Source organism: Odontomachus brunneus, unplaced genomic scaffold, assembly GCF_010583005.1.
Source record: "Odontomachus brunneus isolate Ranch 3 - 2012 unplaced genomic scaffold, Obru_v1 Obru_scaffold_148, whole genome shotgun sequence".
Taxonomy (NCBI): Eukaryota; Metazoa; Arthropoda; class Insecta; order Hymenoptera; family Formicidae; genus Odontomachus; species Odontomachus brunneus.
The window spans coordinates 372,256-382,866 of NW_022639598.1; the positions used below are offsets into that span (position 1 = coordinate 372,256).

Genomic DNA, 10,611 nt, shown 5'->3' on the forward strand with positions numbered 1-10,611 from the left:
ATATATATATATATGTATGTATACGTCGAGTAACGAAGGGATGAATGGATGAGAGAAAGGGTGGTAAATTTGCGCGCGAGCAAGGCAGGCATCGACGAGGAAGGGACGCGAGACAGGCAGAAAGAGACGATCATACGACGAAGGCGAGAAAAAGAGAAAAGGTGAGACTTGAGGGAAAAGCGACGCAGAGGAAGCGTGTCGTGGCACAAGGAAGAGGAGGAGAAGGCCAGAGGCGCGGAGGAGAAGGAAGGGACAACAACGACGCGCGTGTATTCGAGACGTGAATTCACGTATGCCCGCGAAGCACTCTTTACCGAGGACAATCGAGGTGTTGGGCTGGAAATCCGTACCAATTTGAGCGACTTACGCGCGCTCGCTTGAAAGCTCAGCAACGGCACACATGCAACTCGTGCATTCGCGGAATGTGCGCACATACGTATATGTGTGTGTGTGTGTGTATACGTACACACAGTGTCATACGAGTGCCACGATGCGTGGCACCGCGCCACGTCGACCAGCAACGGATAGAATCTTATGTCCGGCTGCATTAATGATAATCTATCGACGTGAATCGCGTTCAATTCGATTCGACTTTGTCTATGCACTCAAAAAAATGGTCCTGCTGTCATAGCAAAAATTACGTAGATACGAAAAATTAGCTGAGATGAATGAATGACTGGCAAAATACTGCGATATCGTGTATATTTTGTATTTAATCAACACAGGTGACAGAGGCAGAATTTCTACTTCAACTATTTGTGAAATTTAACAAGAAGGTCTCTCTGCAGCGCTCATCTAGACTTAAAGTCTGTGTGTGACACTTCTTACGAAAATTGATTGTGGTAGACAAGAAAGATTAGCAACTAGAGACAAACAAATATGTAATCCTCACATACAAACTTGCTTGCAGATATTGCTTGAATGCCGCTGCTGTAAACTCTACGTACCGCGGACAATTCGATAACAAATACAAACAACAGTAATAAATTTTAACTTTTAAAATTTTAGAATTCTACCTAGACCATTCTACGACACCTTTTTCAGAGTGCAGGAAGTAACTATTTTACGGAGAGGAGGAGCGATTTATATAAAAATCGAGCCATACGATTAAATCGAAAGGAATTGCAAGTAATTTTTGTTTCTTGGCGTAGTGCGCGACTAAAACAAAGTCACACCGGCCATAAAACGTCTCCCTCGAGACAGAATAATCGTTAAAATACGAAAATGTCCGGCGAAAGCAAGGCGCGCACTCCGCGTGCGTAAAACGGATTACAATTTACACAGATTTTTTTCTCATTCCTTTCCCGATTCGTTCCATTCGCAGCGACAGCAGCGCAGCAGCCCTCGAAGTTCGGTCCTCGTGGGGCGCTGCTCTATACGCTCGCGGGGCGCGGTAATGGACATAGTTTGTCGGTAATGTCCGAGACTAATTCCCGTGTTATTTCATTAACGTCCCGCAGGTCCCGAGGGGTTAAGCGTCTACGGCAACGCCGGGCGTCGCGCCGACGCGCGCGCACCGCCATCGTCGCTCCTCGCCGGTCTCCCCCCGCCGGGGGCTCTCTCCTCGTATCGGGCGCGTGTCAAAGGGTGAAAATTTACGAGGTGAGTGCCTCGCGCGAAAAGGCCGATTGATAGCCGGCCGCGTATGTACGTACACCTATACCCGCGTCGCCTTGAAACAATGACGGCAAGTTTATGGCACGGCGAGCCATGGTTACCTACTCCTTCCCCCCCGTTAGCGCGCATGTCCTCTCGCCTCACCACGGGGGAGAGGCGGTAGATCGATACCGTTTGTGTGTCGATAACCCGGCGCCAAACCGGGGGATTCACAATCAACAACGCGGCCGCCGCCGCCGATATTAAGAGGTTAGAAGCTTTTTTTTCGCGGAAGCTCTTTCTTGCGCTCGTCAATCGCGACCAGCGTCGATCGAGGCATTATCGCGCGTGGGCAGATCGATATTGCGTAGATTGTGACGCAATGCAATCCGCGATTGCTCGAATCGAGCGACTTTTTAAAAATCCGGTGTAGAGATTAGCGAGGAGATTTTTCTCCTTTTTCCATTGAATGCAACCGAAAATAAGTGCGCAATTGTGATTTCTAAAGGGGGCATTAATTAAATAATATTAATTAAGATTCAAGTTCGGTTTTGTTCGACCGCGTACGTTGTAAAACCGGCAAAATATTCGGCGCGAGCGTTCACACTGTCCAGCAACATTTTATCCTTCCATCATTCACACTAACATTCAATCTTATCGATCTTACAGGGGAAAACGCCTAATAACTTGTGATAACACTCACCAGTCTTCAGCACTCTTGCTTGGAGCTCATCAAATATTAAGATGTATCGGGATTTATTTAATTATTTACCAATTATTATTTATTATTTACTTATTCGTTTTTTCTAAAATTTCCATAAACTTTAATATCTGATAACATCCATGTAAAAATACTGAAAACAGATAGAGTTCCGACTACTAGGCATCTTTCCCTATTTCTCTTATTATGATCGTCTACAACAGAGTTTTTCATACTTAGTTTAGTATTTTTATTACATGTATCTTTGGAAAAAATAGCGTTGTGAGACATAAAGACACTGTGTAACATCTTTTTGTGTCATTCTGCGTGGCACGATTCATTAAATGTGCAATTTATATGATTATTACGAGCATATGCATATCATCTATTAATCGGATGATCATCTACAATACAATGTTCTGTTACTGATATAAAAATCAACGCGACGCCAATAAAAAGCTACGATAGCGATGCTCACAAGAATCGATCCTAGTATCTCGTGCGATCGTTCAACGTTGCGCCGAGAAGTGCAAAATTGCAACTCATAGACTCGCGAATAATCCAAAATTAGTATTTGACGGATATGCGGCGTGCAATCGTCGGCCGAACGAATTTGGAACTTCGATGTCGTTTCGCATCAAAATGTATTACGGGCCCGAATAAATCGGGGCAAAATTCGCGCAAAATTCCGCATCCCGGGGGCGAGCGGCGTAGTTACCAGGCAGACGCTACAAAGCGTGAAGAGGCCGCTTTTGCCGTGGATACGAATTGATTTGTTGGAGCGGATTATGCGATTAGGCGATTAGGTGAGCGGCCGCAGCGGCGACGAGGGTCAAATGATTGACATCGCGACGAGAGTATAATGAGGGAAAATCATTTCTCCGCCTGGACGCGGGAAAACTCGTGGCAATCAGTCGATGGGGAAAATACGAATTGAACCGTTGCGCTGAAGAAAGGGAAGATATAAGCCGCAATAACATTACAGTGAGAGATACGAATCAAGATGATTAACATGATGAATATATGCGTGCGCGCGTATATACAGGGTGTTCCGAAACAACCTTCGAAGCTCTCATCGAGGCATACTACGGATTGAGGAGAACATAAAATTGCTATATCGTCTTGTGATATTCGCAATAATTATCGAGGTATTAATTAAAGAAGATGTGTGAATGATCACGCGAGATATGGTAGATGAGCTGTAGTGGAGACGTTTGTCATCGTGTGCTTGTATATTAGGTCAAACTGAACGAAAGAATTCTCTATCATTTTCCTAATAACTTTATAGATCTTTATAGATCTATAACTTTATAGATCTTTAATTATTAATTAAAGAAGATTGGCGGATAGTCGTTCACGATAATATATTAATGTTATTTAATTAATAACAAAAAACCTATAGATACTAAGAAAAAAGTAGAGGACTTTTTTGTTCAGTTTGATCTAATGTACAAGCACGCGACCGCAGATGTCGCCACTACAGTTTTTCTATCATATCTCGTGATCATTCACAAATCTTCTTTAATTAATATCTCGATAATTATTGCAAATATCACAAAATGCTTTGGGACTTTTATGTTCACCTTAATCCCTACTATATCTCCGAGTAGAGAGCTTCGAAGGTTGTTCTGAGACACACTGTATATGTGTGTGTGCCTGTGATATTATATTATGAGCTCACCGCGAAAGGTGTAAAAGTTGCACGATCGCTAACGTTGAGCTACTTCGTGACGTGGCTAGATTTTCCGTGTTCTACTTCACAATTTTGACCTCAGCGGACTTACGTCGTTTTAATTACATTACATTATGTACACGCGCGTATTAATTATTATCAAATGAAATAATATCCCACGAAAATGAAGCACATCGCAAAAGAAAATACTGCGCGCGCCGTGTAATAAAATGTAATCATTAAAATGGGCATTGTCAAAATAAACACGGGGTTTTTGCTGCCGTTATATGAGAATTGGATAAATGAAACGACGCGGCACAAACGTTATCGCGAAAATAATTTTAACATCCTATAGAAATTCATAAATATATCGTAAATCTCGCCGCGTGATTTTTATATCCCGCACACGGTAGCCGCGTTTGCGTCATGCGAAATTAAAAATTACACGCCATGATAAGGCGAAATGAAGGGAACAATAATATCGTAATTAAGCTTACAATAAAACACGATTAAAACGATTGTATATATATAGTAACAATCTGATACAGTGGACTGCAATTTTGACCGGTCGACGTTTTTATTTCTTTTTTTTTCACAATGTAGTGAAAAGGGTTATTATTTCCCGTTATATTCGCGAAAATGGGAATTTCGCAACGGACGCGCTTGAACCGAAAATCGGAGAATCATTATTTCCAGCGGAAAGGGAGCAACGCGGGGGGTTTGCTCGTGTAGTCGACATAAAAAAATAAACAAGAGAAAAAACGAGAAACAACAGAAAGAACCCGTTGGTTTACTTTCGATCGTACGAGAGAACGCGCGGGTTTGCGACTCTTGCGGAATTTTTCTTTGCGAGAGAAAAATCGACGCGGAATTACTCAAGCGTGTAACGTGGATTGCGACACGTTTAAAGAAAAAAAGGAGCTCGGGAGGAGTAAGAAGCAAGGGGAAGAGGGAGAGAGAGAGAGAAAAGAGAGACGTTCGTGCACTGGAAGACTAAATTTTCCTCCTTCTAGCGGTGAGAGCACTGCCTCGGCAGTGTTATCCAATTATTCTAAGTTGTTAAGGCGAGTTAGGGCGCTTAAGGGACTAAATTAAGACATTCCGCGCGACAAATCTCCCAAGAATCTCAATTAACTTCTCCGGGGCCGCCGGTACTTTAATTAACTGTTTAATTTCGTTTAATTTGCATTCGCAATTGCATAAGACCGGCCGGGGCGGCGCGTTGCATTTCCCAGCGAAATAAATACCGACGGAAAGAAAGCCCTCGGAATATATTTGAATTATATCGAAAATGCGGGATACCCGACGCATTTACGGCGGAAAAATGCCGTTTTATTTTCTCCCGCTGGCGCCATACCGTGCGCAGAGCTTCTTCTCGGACTCTTCTGGTCTCGCGCGACGTTTCTCAGCGCTGAGTTGTTTCTTAAGAATTTCAAAGGGAGCTCCGAACAGCGTCAAACTCTTTTCTCTCTTTGTCGTGCTGTAGAAATTTTCCAAGTTACTCCGATGGTTCGCGCGCGTGCACGGAAAGCACCGCTTCGTTACATTCAGTAACATTTCGTCTACGGAGACGCGTCGAGGAGAAAAGGAAATAATGGACAATATATGTCGTAATGGTGTGTACGCGCAATTTTGCTTCGATACAACTCGCACGGAATCGTGAAAGTATAATTGAGATTTCTCATCACGAAATTATGTTGTTCTAATTAAAAAAATAACAACAAAACACACTTTCACTCGTCATATAGAGTTAATTATCTACTTTGAATCATAGAATGAATATTTTCATTCAAAATTAAAGAGTAAATCTGATGTACTAAATCGTCACAGGGACATATTCATTCTAATTATATGAAATCCGCTCATATAATTAGAATGTAGCTCAAAATCCGCTCATATAGCAGTAAAATGTAGCAGTGTATGGAAATACGGAAGAATATCCGAGCGTTTTCGAAAACTGACGACGGTCTTTCGCGTTGCGTCGCGTCGGTCGAGTACTACTTTCCCGAGAGTGTAAGAACTCCGGCCCACGTCGGTTTTATCGCGAGTAGGCTAATTTGCATCGCAAGCCACTTACTCACACGTGATTGCGCAAAAAAATCGTGCACCCGCGCGCGCAAATGTATGCAAACGTAGTCGACGCCGTACTCGACACTTCCCCTCCCCGGGAAACAAAGTGCCGACGAATTTGTAACACGCTAATTTGCTCGAGGCCCGCAGGACTCAGACGCGTATTCAAGCAAGTTGTACGAATCGTTCGAATGAGGTAACAAGCTCGAGCAACGAATATTTCGTACCGTTCAAACGAAACCCATTTGACTGACACGCGATGTCTCGAAGTTCAATCGTTCAAAGAGCTCAAATATCAAATGAAAGAAAATAATATTCATCGTAAAGCAGGATCAATCATCTTTTGTCTGTCCCATTTTCAAGTTACGTCGTCTATCCCAAGTCAAAATTTTGATTCCAAATTCTATCGAATGTCAAATAAAGAGAGTCAAATAAAGTACGTGAGGTAAACCAATATGAAATTCTTAATATGAATACACATAATAGCATTAACCGATAAATAAACAATTTTTACTCCTAATTCTTCTATTACTTTTTTATTAGCGTTGAAAATTTATAGGATTTGGTGATCCAATAAAAATGAAAAGAAAGAAAGAAGTTATAAGAGCCAAAATACACTAAGAAAAAAATGTTTGGTATTTGTAACTAGAATTGTAACTAGAATCATATATAGAGAAATTACTATAAATTATGGTCAAGAAAACTATCTCTTTAAATTAAACTTTGCTATAAGGTGATAGAGTAACTTTATATGCTTCTTACTACTATCATTTTCATGTTGGAACAACCAAAAAATATTAGCGCCAGAAATAACTATGATTTTAGTTAAATTAGCCGTTTTTCTCTCAGTATAGTAGCCATGTGTCCAATAATAGTCACTGTACAGCAATAGAGATTTGAATTTCAATGCGATGTTATAACCAATGTTATAACCAAACAAGGCTGAAAACGCGATACAATAACCAATAATAAACAAAACTAAAAAAGAACAATTGGTATATTTTCCGTAGTGGCATTGATGGCATTGACTGGCACATTTGCTCGGATTCAACCGGAGAAATACGTGTCAAATAACGCGATGCCGACGAGAACCCAACTAAATATTTCCGGAGTCGACGAAATATTTTAATCGTTTGATGGAAGTGATATAACTAAAATTCTGATACACATATGCCATTGTATACCTGTCGCTCGCCGGTTGCAGACGCAATGAAAACGCCCGGAAAAATGCACGTTACACAACAAAATAGAATTTTCAATCCATGGAGCATCGATGAACTCCACGGGTTGAAAATCCTATTTTGTTGTGTGACGCGCATTTATTTACACCATGTTCTAAAACCGGTATTCCTTGCAAATTATTTAGCATCTGATTGAGAGCATAATGAATTATCAATTTGCATTTGTAGACCGTAATTCGGTTGTTTGTGTCATTATTTCTTGTTGTGTAACATAAATATAGGTACACAAGGGTCGACAAGTAATCAGAAATTTATGAAGTTATAATTATTTGTCAAATAATGGCATACTGTGAATGCCAATCTAAATTTTGACTCGAGGTACCTCTTCATTCTCAGTAATTTTCGGATATTCATCAAACGTCAATTGAAGCCAGAAACCTCCTACGTAACAAATAATTTGACACCCCTGGAAATATATGACGTGTCACTGCGCACGTCCTGTTTCCTTCTTTTGGATATCCGGCTGCTCTGTTGTGGCACTCCGGATTCTCACTCGTGTTATCGACATTAACACTGACACCCACGTATTAAAAACGTATTAAAACGTATTAAAAACGCGTGTTAATTAACGCGACGTCAACGAGAGCCCGATTGAATATTTCAATAGACGATTAAATATTTTAATCGCCCAACGAACGGAATTACGAACGACACCATCGATACACGTATTCTGCATATCGCGGTATGTGCGTCTCTGATCGGCACGAAATACGATAACTCGGTCGCGGAAGGTCCGCGACGCGCGCTAATAACAAAACAATGGGCGAAAAGGTATCCGTTGTCAATCGTCTACTGTTTGCCTCCCCCCCCCCTCCCTTGCCAGCAACCGAACGATGACAACAATCAATACTTTCAAAACATCCTAAACCTCCAAGTCGGTCAAAGCATGTACTTGTGCGTTGCACACTTCCGGGCGTTTTCATTGTGTCTCGAGCCGGCGAGCAACACGTATATCGTTCATTATGTATCAGAACTTTATTTATATCACTCCTATCAAACGATTAAAATATTTAGTCGAGTTCTCGTCGGCATCACGTTATTTAATACGCGTTTCTCCGGTCGAATCCGAGCAAGTGTTAGTGTCACCAATGCCACTACAAAAGCTGAGAGCCATGTTGGATTGGGAATCAAGACAGAGGACGCGAGCAGCAATGCGTCATATATTTCTAAGGTATGTAAAATCGTTTGTTAGAAAGAATTTTTTTGTTTTTAACGAACATTTTTAACAAACTTATCGAGAATAAAGAGACATCCAAAATTTAAACCAGCGTTATAGACTGTTATCATCTGTAAAATGATTATAGCTTTATTAATATTCGATTATTTGTGTCTCTTAATCTGTATTTATTATATTATTTCACATAAGAAACATTGATTCAAACAAATGCATATGAATCTATAATTAAATCTATTCTCAATCAAAAAATTTAAATAATTTACAACTACGAATATATCGACTTTTATTTTGATTATGATTATGATAATAAAAATTTTTTACTTCTTTTGCACATTTATATATCTTAATTTCTATCAAATTATTTAATATTTGCTTATCTCGTATGATTGACTCGATTGGCTTCAGTTTGGCGTCATTTCAGTTCGTGACAACGCGCGATTGTTTAATAAGAAAAATTAAAAGCAATGAAAATTCAACATAAAAAACAGTTACATGTCTGATGTAAATACTGAAGCTTCAACCTCGGACTACTAACATGAAATTAGTCTCTAAGTCGTGTCTCATTGTTCTAATTTCGCAAACATTCAAATATCGTCGTGGATATATCGCAATGGACTCTTTCGATTTCCCAATTCGATACACGAGAGGAATTTTCCTTATTGCGTGATTATTGACAGGAACGCCTGATCTTAGTCGAGGTACAATGTTATACGATGAGGGAGATAGGTGGAAAATGCGAGAGAGGATTTTCCGCGTAGAAAAGCGAGCCGCGCGCGTCGACGTCGAACGGGTAGAAAGGAAGAGAAGGGCACGCGGACGTTGGGAAGAGGAAGAAAAGCGACGGGTGTGAAGGGAAGTGCGTGAACGGGCTTCTCAGGCGTTGATAGGCAATTTAGTTGATTGCCGACTTCAAACGACCCGAAAAAGCAGCTCGCAGACGCGACGAGATGTGACGCGACGCGACGCGCTGTATGAACCGTTAGGAGGAAACCAAAGGCGCGTGAATCAAGCGGTCGCGAATCTCAGAATTTTTAGAACAATGCAACGTCTCTCTGGCTGGCTTTCGCTTCCCTCTTCCGCAACGGCTACAGGCCGTTTCACACGCCGCGATCGTCCACCCACGTAGGGGAACCCATGGTTGTTGTGTTGACTCTTTCGTTGTTCTTCGTACACCACGAACTGACTGCTTCGTTAGTTTTATGTATACACATCGTCTTGTTTCATATGCGGTATGCGCGACGCGATTATCGAACGTTTTAGATGCACTGCTGTTGGGTAAACTCATGATGAAGGGGTGAATTCTTGGGGGCTAGCGAACTTGAAATTGCACTTTGATTGAAGTACGACGTAATTGTGGTATCGCGGGCGAATCGAACGGTCGGTACACTAACGGTAGTTAGATCCCGGTCTGTGCTCTCGTCTTTAAGTCCGCCTCGGATTTAAGACAAAAAGGAACGAACGGAGCACACCAAATAAATGCTGTAAGACGAGGTGCCAGAGTGACGTTTGAATGGAACCGCAGATCCTTTGTGCCCCGTCTGGAACCCGACACCCGAAAATCGTGCTCAAAATTCGCCTCGAGCCGCGAAACCTTCGATGCTTAAGTCGCAGTAAAACGACATGATGAAAGTAATTTGATAGAAATCGATCGCAGTAGAGATTTTCGCGATGCAACGTGCTAAGAAAATTATACTACCACGAGATCAATTCTATAGAGCAATATTTTAAGATTCTAAGTTATACATTAAAAATACAGCGCTCAAATTGCTCGCACAGATAAATGTTAAAGAAGAAAAAATTAACAAGCCATACATATATGTCACGCCTAAAGGAATAATCATGATTTTTAAGAAATCTCGATATAAAAATATAAAACTTTAAATGATTCAAATATGAATTTTAAAATAAACATATATATATATTGCTCTGTCTTAAATTATCATATATTTATTTGATGTATTTTTCGATATCTCCATACTGTCATCATGCGGGAAATAATAAATCTTATGTGAAACGAATTTATAGCAAAATGAAAAGCCGGCGCAGTTATTTTCTCCACCATCAAATCAATTTATTAGATTGATATAAAAATAGGTATGAAATAGTTCGTGTTTGCGTGTGCTGCAATGGACGACTTCAGCATTTACATTTTAGA

General features: G+C 40.9%; 1 protein-coding gene across 4 annotated transcripts in view; it reads right to left on the reverse strand.

The window, feature by feature from the left end:
* Positions 1-10,611, reverse strand: part of LOC116850540 (visual system homeobox 2-like) — a 72,781-nt gene that overhangs the window by 59,503 nt on the left and 2,667 nt on the right. The window lies entirely within an intron of this gene.